This window comes from Piliocolobus tephrosceles, chromosome 8 (genome assembly GCF_002776525.5).
Source record: "Piliocolobus tephrosceles isolate RC106 chromosome 8, ASM277652v3, whole genome shotgun sequence".
Taxonomy (NCBI): Eukaryota; Metazoa; Chordata; class Mammalia; order Primates; family Cercopithecidae; genus Piliocolobus; species Piliocolobus tephrosceles.
Window position 1 is genome coordinate 96,366,778 of NC_045441.1, and position 15,206 is coordinate 96,381,983.

Here is a 15,206-nt window from a genome sequence, read left to right on the forward strand (position 1 = left end):
GATGCCTAAAAATGAATTGAGGAGGTGGTAAATGAGCTTTGAGGTAATATTATTGATTACTTAAAAAAAAAAAAGCCTTTGGGTCAGACAAGCATTATATATAGATGGCAAGCAATTCTTCCAAATACAGGTATTATGTTACGGGGACTATATCTCCGGAATGATTTTAGAATTCAAAGGCCCTAGGTAGTTTTGCCTCAGGTATCTCCTCACCTAATTTGAAATTCAAATGTATTAAACTTCCAAAGCTAAATATGACAAATTAGACATGGGCTCTGAAGTTAGCATTTAATGAGCTATGAACCTAGACTTTCATCTCCCCAGGAATAATTTCTTTATTACTTTTTGTATTTTATTGCAATAAAGCACCATTTGACCTTCAAGTATGATAATTAAGCTTCCAAAAATGTTATAAATTTAGAGTGAAAACAGTTCTCCCTGTGTTCAGGAACATACTTATGATCAGTATAAAAGATTACTTAATATTCAGAGACAGCTAAATTATACACAGAACCAGCAATATTAGGGATTATTTTTCTCTTCCTTCTCTTTCTGATTTTCCATCTCAACTTGTGTCTCGTAACAATTTATCATCTTCCATATTCTAAAATAAATGAAATAGGAGCAAAATGAAAATGTATCTTTATAACCTGCAACTGGGAGATAGAGAACTCTTTCAGATAAGATTCCAATAGGAGTTGTAAATAACGGGGCCTTAAACATTAAAAATTATGGCTCATTGTCTTACCATGCTCATGTCCCCACCTTTTCTGGGGAGATATCCATACATTTTTAAAAAATTTGCTTATGATATAAATAAAAGTTTTAAGTGAAAAATCAGAATGCAAAACAGTATCATCTGAATTGTTGGTACATTTTTATTTTTATATTTATTTATATTTTGAGAGAGTGTCTCGCTCTGTTGGCCAGCCTAGAGTGTAGCGGCACATCTTGGCTCGCTGCAATCTCGACCTCCTGGGCTTAAACGATCCTTCCGCCTCAGCCTCCCAAGAAGCTGGGACTACAGGCATGCAGCACCAAGACCAGTACATTTTTTTGGGGGGTAGAGACAAGATCTTACCACATTGCCCAGGCTAGTCTTGAACTCTTGGACTCAAGCAATCCACCTACCTCAGCCTCCCAAAGTGCTGGGATTACAGGCGTGAGCCACCATGCCCGGCCAAACTTTAATTTTTAAAAAATTGTTGCTGTGTAGCAACTTTTTAAAAAATCCTAGACCTTTGAGAACTTGAAGAGACGAAGTTCATAGATGGAGCAGATGTGACAAATTGCAGGTATAAATTGACCGAAACCCTGAGAATGTATGGCTTTTAAGTAACATTTAGAGGTTGGAAAGAAAATCATAAGGCTCAAAATAGGAAGAAGGAGGAGGAAGAAATGGAGGAGAAGGAAGAAACCTTGTTGCTAACATCAGCAGAAATTGCTAGAGATTTACCAATGTCTATTCTCCTTTTACTTCTTTATTTCTCAGCCTCCCCTATAGCTTCCTGCGACAAAGGAATTAAGTTCTGCCCATATGAGGTGAGCAGAAGTGACTAAGGTCACTCTCAGGGCTGGGTGATGCCCTAAAGGAATGGGCATGCTTCCTTGGCCCTTTCCCCTCCTTGCTGTAGGAGGTGGTGAGTGCTGGAGCAGCCAGCTTGGCTCCTAGATATGGAAGCTACATGCTGTGCACAGCAGAACCACTCTGCCAGCCCTAGACCACCCATCCTCAAACTGGTTTATGACTAAGAAATACACTTCTAGTCATTTAACCCGCCCACATGTTGAAGTACTTTGCTTAGTACCTCAAGTACATAGAAGCTTAGTTGATACTCTTAACTACAATAGTTAATTTCCCATGGGTGAGGAAAGGGTCCCTTTTGGGGAAAAGTTTCTTCTCTTTATCTCAGTCATAATCCTAAGGGCGACAGTAACTATTAGAGTGGATCAAACTGCAAATTCCTGTGAGTAGAGAGACTCTATCTTGAATATCTCTGCATTCCCAGTGCTGAGCACAATGTCTCATACATGGCGGTTCCCAAAATGCTAGTTGAATGGGTTCTGATAAGATCAGCAAGCAATATTACTAAAACCATTGCTGTTAGAAAATTCTAATCATCTCCTCTGTTCCTTTTCTTCCTTATTGCTTGTATATATGTCATCTTCTTCCTTTACTTTTCTTCATATTTCTTTTCACTTTCCTTTACATACCTAAGGATGAACTGTACAATCTGTCTTGCTCTAAGATAGATTTAAGGCAGCTTACCAAAAAGGCAGACAGCTGAACAAGACAATAAAGGGGGGGAAATCAAAGATGACAAATGAGGGTAGAAAAATAATATATGCCGTGTTGAGATATGTATGCAAGATGCATGCCCCTCAGGACTTCAATTTGGTTCTCAAGCCATAAAGTTACAGAAACAGAAGAGTTCATAACTTTAAAGAACACATATTGTTCAGGAGAAGGACAGTTATTGCAGGTACACAGACTGTATAGAAGTTTCTTCTGTAGTTTCTCCTAGAGGACCCTGAGCAATAAAGCAAACATCATCTCAAATACCATCTATCCAACTCTGAGTTTTGTTAAGCTACTCCTAGTAAAGTTCATCAGTGAAAAAGAGTGTAAAATACCTAAATAAAGATGATATAGGAGGAGAGACTTGAGCTGGATCTTTAAGGATGAGCACAACTTCATCAGTTAGACAGCAGAGGAGGTATTGAGGAAGGTACACTGGGGAAAGGAGTTGGCATACATGAGCTACAGTGATAGGGTCAGGATGGCATCTCTGATGAAGGAAGTACTTATTCCAACTGAAATAGAGAGGCTGGTGTCAGGTGAGGGTGATGGATGTGGAGATGAGGTTGGAGAGAGAGAGAGGTGGGACAGATCAGGGAAGTCCTGAAAGCCAGGCTAAACTGCGGGGAAATAGAGGGCAGTTATAGGGTTTGAGGCCAGGAGCATTTTGATCAATGTGTGAAAGGCCTGAACAAAAAAAAAAATGGCAGTAGGCATGGAAAGAAAAGTGTTGGTTGAAGAGATATTATGTAAATTGGCCTTAGACACACCGGGTATAGACATGGATGACAAAAAGGAATGAGCAAAGAAATGTGTTACCTAGAGCTCTGTTCAGTGACTGGGGTGATTATGAAGATGCTAACCAGAACTGCAACAGAGGGGTACAGATTTGGGGGGAAGGAAAGTTCATTTTAGAATATATTGAGTTCATGGTACCTAAATGACACCCAAATGTAGTGTCCAGTAATAGTAGTGGGAGCTAATATCTACAGAGTATGTGCTAGCCACTATGCTATGCACTTCATCACAACATAATCCTCACAATCTTACGGTGTTCCTTCTGGGCACAGAATATTGTACCAGTTCTTAGGAATGGTATGAAATGGTCAAAAAAGTTGATACTATCCTTTTCTCTTTTCTACAGATGAGAGAATTGAGACTCAGAAAGATTACATGGCTAGAAAGTGCCAGAGCAGAAATTCTAACTCAAGAGTATGCAGGTGACTGCAAATTTTATGCTCGCAATCATTTTACCTTCTTGACTCTTTGTATAAGCATCAAGCAAGTGGAGAGTTAGGGAGATGAAAATTATAGGTGTGAGTAAGTTCAACAGGGACAATATAAAAGCACAAAAAGAAGGCTGAGCGTGGTGGCTCAGGCCTGTAATCCCAGCACTTTGGGAGGCCGAGGCGAGTGGATCACAAGGTCAAGAGATTGAGACCATCCTGGCCAACATGGTGAAACCCCATCTCTACTAAAAATACAAAAATCTGCTGGGTGTGGAGGTGGGCGCCTGTAGTCCCAACTACCCGGGAGGCTGAGGCAGGAAAGTTGCTTGAACCTGGGAGGCGGAGTTTGCAGTGAGCCGAGATTGCACCACTGCACTCCAGCCTGGCAACAGAGTGAGAATCCTCTCAAAAAAAAAAAAAAAAAAAAAAAAAAATTGCTAAAAGAAGCCCAACCCCAGAATGTGTGATGTGGGAAGAAGAACAACTCATTATGGAAACTGAGAAAGAAAAGAGAAGTCAGGTAGGGTGAGGATCCGAGTCCTCTGGATTAGTTGGCACCCTAGTGGGTTATCGGCGACCTTGAGGATGATGGTTTCCAGGGAGTGCTGGCGGTAGAGGCCAGACGGCAGGGTTAGGAGGAAAGCCTGGCGACATCACTGCTCTTTCAAGAAGCTGGAGTGTAAGAAGGAAACACGGCTGGGGGTACTGGAAATTCAGGATGAAATATTTGTGAAAGTAGCAGTGGCTTCAGCATATTTAAGCACAGAGGAGGAGGTGGCCACTGAAGAGGAAGACACTGAAGCTATGAGAAAGAGAAAGCATAATTATTGGAGCAAGGCCTCAAAGGAGATGAGAGGAACACCATTCCACTAAGTTTACATTTTTCTGCAAATGAGTTTTGGTCCTTCTCTTCTGGGTTTGCATTAGTAAATCTGTACTATAAGCTTCTTAGCAATGGGATGGGAGACTGCCTTATGTTGCCACACACCTCCCCTGGGGTCTAGTACAGTGTTTCACATATGCCCACTGGGGATACAGCACAATATATATTAATACCAATGAACTCCAACTCTTAAAAACTTGATTATAAAAAAATCTATATTAATTTTTACATGAAACAACTGAATTTTCACATGTACATTAAAAATAACGTTGGATTAATAAATTGGATAAAATAATATTTCACAAGCCAAACAAAATTATGAGTTATGTATGTTTGTAACAGCTTTGCTCTCCCTCCCCAAGTGATTGTATAGATCCAAATTTGGTCTTTGTCCTTCAAAATATGGAGGAATCAAGCAGGTTATACAGCAGCATGTGTAGAAAGAATTCTTCCATGGGCACCCAAAATAACTCAATGCAAAATTCTTCTTGGGCAAAAATCTAGGAATTTTGACTTTGGACTAGATAAAGCTGTCAAGTGGGAATGTATATAGCCCTCAGAACTGAAAAGAAGGCTGTTTAAATCTATGTTCGATCACCTTGGGATAAACAGCACCAGTCCAAAACACCATTCTTTAGGAAATCAAAAGAATAATCAGACCCACCCCCAGAGTCACTAGCAAGAAATTTTACTATGGTCATGTGAATCAGCTCTTTGTCATTCCCCTTAATATGCTTGTCTTCAGATCACTTAGGGATACTTTCTGCCTGCCATAGCCCCAGGAGGGCTTTAGTTTCTCGCTTTGTTGGGTAGTTTGTAAGACCTTGAAGCAAGATCGGGGGTTCCTGGATGGTTTTCCCTGATCCTGTTAATTCAGTTCTCTTTGTTTATAAATCACAAAGCCTAGGGATGTCATGAACAGGAGCTGTAACCACTAAAATGAAATATAAGCTACAAAATAGCCAAGGGGAGCACAGATGTCTTTGACTAGCAAATGCTTAACACTGGGCACATTCAAATGAAATACATCAGTATTTGTTTTTCTTTTCAGCAATTAAAGTAGATATGTTAACACCCAATTCTAACAATGAGAGAGAAACAAGTCTGAATTAATAAAGACTTTGCATTTCAGGGTATTGGAAAAATATTTAGTAATATAAACTGTTGAATAACCAAGGATAGCCAAGAGAAGATTTTGGTAGATCTGATCTACAATTTTTACAATATTTGGGTACAAAGTTATACTTAAAGTGCTAAAAAATATCAAAGGAGGTTAAACACCCCATTTACTTTATGGACTTGCTTGTTAAACTCTCCTCTTCCCCTCTCCATCTCACAGTTTAAACTTTCACCAATCCTTAATACAAATGATTTAAAAATTGCAAAGAGTTTGCATTTGGGATGAAGCATATATGCTGCCTACCACCATGATCCAAGGGCCCTTAGAGAGCATAGCCACACTTTCTACCACTCACTGTTCTGAGAGTGATGAACAGCTGAAAAACTGCTGAGCCTGGCAGAAAGCAGTCAAGGTTTTCTGCGCCAGCTGTAAGCCTGACCTCTTTCCTCCTGACATAAAACGTTTGCCTTTAGTTATAGCCACTTCCATCAACACAACAACAGAGAATTCCAGGGTGGTTTATAAATGGCACACGCCCTTTGGGGGCACTACAGGGCATGACTGCTGTCAGGCCACTAAGCCTGCCATCTGGTCTTGCTAAATAATCAATGTGTGTGTTTGAAGAGGGTATGCCAAGAAGCCCGCAGGCCAATGAATATACACACACACGATTATTTTCCCTGCTCCATCTTCAATGTGATGTGTGCATGCTGCTGGACCAGTGGCAGTAATGCTGATGCACTCACATCACTTTTTCCTTAACTGTGTAGATTTAGGGCACCAAAGAGTATATGTGTTCTTTCCAAGGTTTTCAGGGAATTTAGGCAGTAGCAATAATCTTGTTTATTAGGGCTGTGGTTCCTGAGGGTTTTTAATGTTTAATTTTTTTTTTAACTTTAAGAATCTACTTGGTATAATCAAACCAACATTGGGCTGTGAGTCCAGAGACTGGAATTCTAGGCCTGCCACTCATAAGTACTGTATATTTTGTCAAGTTAACTTGCTTAGCTACATCACTAATCCACAGATAAGGAACATATAGTTACATGATCACAGCATAAATTCAAATACTAGTCCTCATCCTAAGTCTATATATACCACACTCACATTAACATTTTCAATAGTACTCATGTGGTTCAGAGAGAGACGTATTAGGTCTGCAGCTCTTTTTAGGTAGTTCAGCGATAATTTCTGCAAAATAACTGATTTCTCCTAGTTCCTTTCAAGTTTTTAGTCTATTCTGATATTGTCTCTATTCTTTGTTTTGGTCCTCTCTAACAGTACTTCAAAAAACACCACGATGTTTATCTTCAAAATCACTTACTGACATTTCAGACAATTCCCCAGATAGTCACTTGGCTAACTCCTTTATCCCCTTCTTGATCTTTGCTCTAATGTCTCCTTCTCAGTGAGTCTACCTGCCTTACCTGCCAAACTGCAATCAGCCTCTTTCCCCTCCACCCAACTGTATGCTCTTTACCTGCTATATTTTAGTGGTCTACTTCCCCCTACCACACCTGCCACCTTCTAACATGGTACCACATTTAGTCATTTCTTATGTCTCATATTTACTGTCTGTCTCCTCTTCACTGCAATGTAGGCTTCATGGCAGCAGAGATCTTTGCTCTGTTTATTGGCATATTCCAAGACCTAGCCTAGAACAGAGTCTGGCACATGGTAAGCATTAAGTAATTTTTGTTTAGTACTAAGTATTGAATAATTTCAGTTTTTTTTTTTGTTTTATAGCTAGTGAATTAACCTAAGCATCTTTTACTTTCACAACAACTGAGGGTATACAGCCCAGCCAACCCTGCACCCCAGACTAAAGATGGAAAAACTCTAGCTCCTTGTCTGCACCATGACATGACAGCAGAACTCAGATGGGGATGTGTTTACGATTACTTGGAACCTCAGAGATATATTTTAAAAATCTCTAAACCTGTTCTATGTTCCAAGAACGTTAAGGGGACTCCTTATAGCTTACATGAAAATCCATGAACAATTTTCAATAATTTTTAATATGCGGGTACATGTATTTTACAACCAGACATCAGTGTGAGGAACATTGCTAGTAGCAGCCACACTGCCTCATCATGGTCCATAGCAAACGTTCAGGGTTAAAGATTTTTCAGTAAGGACAGTGATTTTTCAATTGTAAAATGTTTAAGTTGATCATTCAGCAAACATTTATTGAGTCCATGTTTCACGCCAAGCATGATCAAACATTAAAAAAACCAAAAAGTTAAATCATGGTTCCTGCCCTCAAAAAGCTCTCAGTTGGGGGAAATGAGTGTTTAAACAAATAATTATGATGCAACAGAAACAGAGCATGTTAAGGGAGTCAGGCAAGTCATCATATAGGTGGAGACATGGGAGTTGTAATTCAGAATTTTCCTTCGATTCTTGAGAAGGGATTTATTCCCCTTGCCACGCAGACTCGTCCCTCCTCCTTCCTAAGTCTAAGCCCGTATGGACACTTTTTGGAGGAAATGTGTGCTATTTCTTTATAATACAAATAATGTAAGTTCACTGTAAACAAATTACAAAATAGAGATACATTTTTTAAAAATTAAACATTCATAATTTTACCCCACTGATCTACTTATGCTTTTTATTTCATACAAACCAACCTTGAATAAAATTTTGCTTCAGCAAAATCCCTTCCCTTTATGATGTACTGAATCTGTGCTTTGCGCCAGGGACTCTGGAAAGTCAAGTCATACAAGTAAAGCCTGAATCCACGCTGTGATTTAAATGTGTCCCCTCCAAAATTCAGGTGTTGCCTACTTGACAGTAGTAAGAGGTGGGGCCTTTAAGCTGTGATTAGGTCATAAGGGTTACTCCCCCTGTGAATGGGATTAAAGTCCTTATAAAGAAGGCTTCACGCCCAACTGGCTTGCCCCTTTGCCTTCCACCACGTGAGGACACAGCATTCCTCCTCTTAGGAGGATACATCATCAAAGCACCATCTTAGAAGCGTAAAGCAGCCTTCACCAGACAACCAAACCTGCCAGCACCTTGATTCTGAACTTCCCAGCCTTTGAAACTGTGAGAAAATAAATTTCTTTTCCTGATCAATTACCGAGTCTGTGGCACTGTGTTATGGCAGTGCAAATAAGACAATCCACTCCTCTATGATTTCAAAGACCTTGTAAAGGCTAAAATCCAAAAGTAAATCATGCCCACTAGCATTCTCTCCTCAGCCTCAATTAAGAAAAAAGTAGCCTCTGACATCCAGAACCTGGTCTGGCAATCCCTGCTCGGCCTTGGTGTCCTCCTATGGAACATAAACAATTTCACAGAACATCAGCTTCAGACAAAGCTACTCTGTGACCATGATGAATCAAGATAGAGACACATCTATTTCTTAATCTTGTCTCAACACAGACGCAACTTTAGCACTGTCCAAGTCACAAAGGTGCCAAGTACCCTCTCTCCTGGCTCGTAGGAGCGACTACTGCTTCTTTATCAATTACAGCAGTAGCCGTGCTCTAGTCTGCCCTTATGGTAGATTTATTGAGATACCTAACCACAGAATTGTTCCCACTTCCAGACAGCATCGAATCCAGAGCAAAGCTCCACTTTCTTAAACCCTACCTTAATCACCAAAGAGAGCCCAAATCTTTTTAATTTAATTTTTTTATTTTTATTTTTTAGACAGAGTCTCACTCTGTCACCTAGGCTGGAATGCAGTGGCATGATTTCGGCTCACTGCTATCTCCGCCTCCTGGGTTCAAGTGATTCTCCCGCCTCAGCCTCCTGAGTAGCTGGGACTATAGGCGTGTGCCATCATGTCCAGCTAATTTTTTTGTATTTTTCGTAGAGATGGGGTTTCACTGTGTTAGCCAGGATGGTCTTAATCTCCTGACCTTGTGATCCACCTGCCTTGGCCTCCCAAAGTGTTGGTATTACAGGCATGAGCCACCGCGCCCCGCCCAACCCAAATCTTATAATAACAATTCCTTTTGTAACATCCTCTTCTTGAGATGCCCCATGGTTCCCCCATGGTTTGCCTTCTCCCACACTGCAACAAGCACTAAACCAACCTGTTCAACCTATTCAACTTCAACTAGGTGTGTTCTTGGTGGTGTTTGGCTGCAAGGCACTGGAAGCCTATAATAAACACAATGTGATCTGGAGAGAGAGAAAATCTATATTCCTTTCCTCTCTGGGTGGCTACCTCTCTCCTTCCTCATTTTTAAAAATTTTTTTTAATGGACAAATAATAATGGTACATATTCCTTGGATCCACAGCTCGCTCTCTCTCTCTCTCTCTCTCTATATATATATATACACACACACAATGTATAGTGGTAGTGGTAGTTTCTCAAAGCCTCAATTTTAAACTGCCCAGGATTTATTTCTCATGTCACAGTAATCTATCTTCCCTTGACCGCTTGACTCCAAAGATTGAGCAAGAAGCTTTCTGTGCTACAAAGCTGCCTCAGGTGGTCTCACCTCACCTAAAACCACCCTCATTTTCAGCCAAATTGCCAATCGCCTACTTTTTTTTTTGTTTTTTTTTTGAGGTGGAGTCTTGCTGTGTTGCCCAGGCTGGAGTGTAGTGGTACAATCTAGGCTCACTGCAAGCTCCGCCTCCCAGGTTCAAGCGATTCTCTTGTGTTCAGCCTCTTGAGTAGCTGGGACTACAGGCCCCTGCCACCACAGCTGGCTTTTTTTTTTTTTTTTTCATTTTTAGTAGAGGTAAGGTTTCACTATGTTGGCCAGGTTGGTCTCAAACTCCTGACCTCAGGTGATCTGCCCGCCTCGGCCTCCCAAAGTACTGGGATTACAGGTGTGAGCCACCATGTCCAGCCCAAATTGCCAATTGCCTTCTGATTGTAAAATCTGAATGTCCTTTTCTATCCTCCATCTTCTGTTTCTCCTTGTTAGGTATCTCTATCATGTTCAGATTTCTTCCCTCAGTTCCCCCCACCTCAGAGGCTTGCCTCTTCTCCAGAATTCCCTCTTTTTCCCACCCCTGCTCAGTCACTGGTCTTCCTCATTTGGCTGCTTCCTCCCTGCTCCAACCATCTCCCTAATGAATGCACTGCCTCCCCAGCATCAATAGGCTGATGGCTTTCAAATCTCCCTGGCTGCTCCAGCCAGTGACAGGCCCCCTTCTCAGCAGGCTGCTGGAGAACTCTGCAACTCCCTCACAGCCAACATGTGGAAGTGCAATTGATTATCTTTTCTTCCAAACACCTCTAACATTTTCTTCATTTCTTCTCTGTTCCTGGCATCAATGTCCACCCAGTCACCAAGGCCAGAAATGACAGAGTAGCCCCAGATTTCCTCCCTGTCCTCACCCATACCCCCATACCTTCTCTAGGTCTCTCTAACATATCCCCTTCTTTCTGGCCTCCAAGATCTAATCACAGTAATACATATAATGTATAATGATCATGTTTTTTCAAAGCCTCAACTTTAAACTGCCCAGCATTTAGTTCTCGTTTCACAATAATCTGTCTTCCCTTGTCTGCTGTCCATCATCTGCCTTTAATCTGTCAACAACTTTGCAACACATTCCACCCCCAACCCCCATTAGGTTTTCTTTACTTGTTCTATCATTCTCCTGCTTCCTTCCCATAGCCTGCAGAACGCCTAAGTCCCTGAGCATTAACAGAAGGCCCTGCATGATCTTTTCCACTTACCTTTCCAGGTCTCATGGTTTAGCTGTAATGAATTACTGGCTAGCGTCCTCTTTCTTATCTATCAGACTATTGTAGTTTAATTGTTCGCTCATTCATTTGACAAACATTTATGAGGTACATACTGTGCATCAGATATTGTGAGAAGCTTTAGAGATTCCATACTAAAAAAGCACAGTCCTTACCCTCAAGGAGCATGTATCTCGTGGCAGACAAGGCATTGTGATGATGTTCTTATGACAACATGCAATAAACAGTTGTCAAATGAATGAATGCATGCACAAGTAAGTTGCTCTCCCTGTGCCTTTGTTTCCTCATCTTCAAAGTGTAGATAATAGTAGTTTCTTTTTCAGAGGGTTGCTGTGAAGATTAGATGAGTCTGTAGAGTGCTTGGAGTGGTGTCTGCACATACAGTGTTGACAGTGTTCCTGTTTAACGTGCCTTGAGAACTCTGTAGAGTTATGTATGAGGGCTGTCTAGACCAGCTTGAGGGGAGAAGGGAGGGAATCAGAGATGTCTTCTCCAGAGGGAGGGAGGAATACCATAAGCAGGGTCTGACAGCCTGAGTTGGACAGAACAAAACAACGTAAAAGGATAGCCCAGGCAAAGAAAACTGGGAGAGCATGGGGTGCAGATAGCACCAGGATGATACAGTGAGGTGCATTCAGGGAGTTTTAAGGTAAAAATGAGAGGATGACGAGAAATGAGGTAGGAGAGACAAACTGAAGCTAGATTGTAAGGGATTTTCCTTCCATATGTGATAAGCAGTAGGAATTTTACTATGAAGATAAACTATTGCTTCCAATTGAGATACTGAAGGATTTTAAGCAGGCAAATGAAAGAAGCATATTTCCATTTTAGAAAGCTCATTACAGCAGCTCTGTAAAGGCACCATGAAAATAGGAGCAGAAAAATCAGGAAGGAGGATATTTGGCAGTTCCCAAAGGAGGCACTGCTGGGCCCTGATGTAAAGTGGGTCAGTGAGAATGGGAAGGAGGAGATAGATGGTTCTCCTCTCCCTTTTTCTTTTCTTTTCTTTTTTTTTTTTTTTGAGACAGAGTTTCACTGTCACTCAGGCTGGAGTATAGTGGTACGATCTAGGCTCACTGCAACCTCCGCCTCCCAGGTTCAAGCCATTCTCCTACCTCAGCCTCTCGAGTAGCTGGGATTACAGTCCCATGCCACCATGCCCAGCTAATTTTTGTATTTTTAGTAGAGACAGGGTTTCACCATGTTGGCCAGGCTGGTCTCAAACTCCTGACTTCAAGTGATCTGTGCGCCTCAGCCTCCCAAAGTGCTGGGATTACAGGCATGAGCCACTGCGCCTGGCCTCCTCTCCTTTATTCTTAAATGTTACTGGCCATTCAGGTCTGACTTCCTGGGATGCCTTTCCTAACACCTTCAAGCAAACTTAGCTACCTCTGTGATCTATAGATCTGTCATTTTTATCTTAGCCTGTGAGTTCCTCAAGAACAAGAAATGGGTCGTTTTCACTTTCATATCCATATTTAGCACTGTGAGCTAGGACAGAGGTCTTGCGGGTGTTGTATATACTTTTGCAGAAAAATGACTTTTGGCTGGGCGTGGTGGCTCATGCTTGTAATTCTAGCACTTTGGGAGGCTGAGGCTGGTGGATTACCTGAGGTCAGGAGTTCAAGACTAGCCTGGCCAACATGGTGAAACCCTGTCTCTACTAAAAATACAAAAATTAGCCAGGTGCAGTGGCATGCACCTGTAATCCCAGCTCCTCAGGAGGCTGAGGCAGGGGAACTGCTTGAACCTGGGAGGCGGAGGTTGTGGTTAGCCAAGATTGCGTTGCTGCACTCCAGCCTGGGTGACAGAGCGAGACTTTGTCTCCAAACAAAAAAAAAAAAAGAAAGAAAGAAAAAGAGTTTCAACTAATGTTTTATAAGAAAAGGGATTAAGATTACAGACTCTCTAAGACATAACGAGTACATTTTCTAATCCTTTTACTTTTTCAATATGTTTAGCAAGCAGTACAGTCTTGTAATAACAGATATCCTCAGGATCCACAGGAAAAAGTTCGCTTTGCTTGAATTGTTTAATTAAAATCAACAAATATACTGAGCATGTTAAAATGGAAAGGCACGGTGCTGTGATGTATGGTGACTGCAATTGTTTTTCCTCTAATAAATATATTAGATATTCCTTATCCAATATATAAAAATGATTACATGATAAAATGTTACTTTATTTGAGGAGACAATTAATGTTTTAATTAAAAACAGATAAGGCCAGAATAAATATATAGTTTATAGCACTAATTATTTTCCTTATTTCCTGACAGTAGAAAGCCATCACTCTTGCACTCTTGTTAGCATTATTTTTCACTTTATCTTGTATAGATTGATATAATTTCAATGAGTTAGATGCTATTGAAAAGCCCAGTGTTTTTCTTCTGGTCCTGGGCTGTACAGCATTTTTAATAACATGCACATCTACCATCGTGTAAATCATGCTCATGTGTAATACTATTATAGAAGGCATTTTTCTTTTCCTCACTGGTTGAGAGGGTTTTTCCCATTGGTTTTTCTTGGCTTTTTCTTTTCATTTTAAATGAAAAGAATAATTTGCCTCCTCCCAACCCCAATAATTCATTTATAATAGAAAAGACTAAAAAATTTAAGGCTTAAAAGAAATAGTTTGTAGACAATGGTAAGTGTTAATAAAATTAGACATTTCTTTTTCTGACACTATAAATTTTCCAGGATATTAATGCTCACTGCTATGTGGTATTCTATGTTTTCAGTAATGTGAGCAATTTCATAGTCTGGAAGAAGATTTGTATTATGATCGAATTCTCGAGCCTACCTACAAAGGCACAATTTAATATCTGTATTCTCAAAAGTCACAGGATAAAAATCTGTTAAACCCAGGAATACTGATAGTACGTTTGAAACTATAACTAGAATGAAGTTTTATAATTCAAGGACTATGTGTGTAAATAATCAGGATTTTGCCATTAATAATCATTAAGCATCATGTTACTTAGATAAAGTCATATTGTGATATATATAACTAATAATAAATGGTATTTTCTTAGGTATCTCAAAAACCGACATAATTTTTCCTCATTTCTCTCCAAAGCCCATCAGATACTCTTTAGCAGAGAGATAATTAATAAAAATTTCCTTTAAATTCAATAATATAATTCTAAAAGTTAACAAATTCCCCCCAAATGTCATTTTAAACAAAAATTAATACTATACTTACAATAAACAATGAAAATGGCATGACATTTACCAAGACCGACATCAGATGTTTTCATTATCAAGATGCTGAAATCAAGGAATGTATGTACGGCTGAGACAAACTTGTATTCAATCTATGAAGATTTTTAGAATGACTTACATGGTAAACTCTATGTCAGCATCTGGGGAACCAAAGCCCCTTAAGGCATAGTCCCCATACTTGAGAAGCTCAGTCTGTCTAGGGCAACACCCACCCCTTTTCAGAGAAAAACTATCTATGAAGTGGTAAATGCTATAATGGAAACACAAGGTAGGGTGGAAACTCAAGGGACAGGGGAAACAAATGAGCATCAGAGTGTGGATCCTGGTTTTAACTTTTTCATTGTGTTGTGTTTGTGTGTGCATGTGTGTGCATCCTGGTCATACACATCTGACAGTATGTAAAATTTAATCTAAATTGATACAATGTCTAGCCACCCAAGTCTGAAATTAATAGTGCACACAGTTGAAACAGACCCATAGATACTGTACACAAAATCATGTATAATATGATCAAATGTTAAAAGCAATAATCAGAAACATTTTCAACAAAGCTGACAAGACATTTAAGTGGTAAATTAAGCAAGCACATTCTGTAGAATTTAACAATTGCGACTAAGATTTGTACTTCCAGAATAACTAAAGGTAATTCATTAGAAAAAATTATGAAAATAAATTTTCTTTTGCTCACACTTAGTATCTTCAGAAGTCTATAGATCTTTGTTGGTAATTACTAAATAAATAAGTATTAGTGATATGAAGGGTCAATACTT

The 15,206-nt window shown here is 40.1% G+C and overlaps 1 protein-coding gene across 2 annotated transcripts in view; it reads right to left on the bottom strand.

The window, feature by feature from the left end:
- The window catches only part of RELN (reelin), a 519,467-nt gene that overhangs the window by 293,575 nt on the left and 210,686 nt on the right, over positions 1-15,206 (bottom strand). The window lies entirely within an intron of this gene.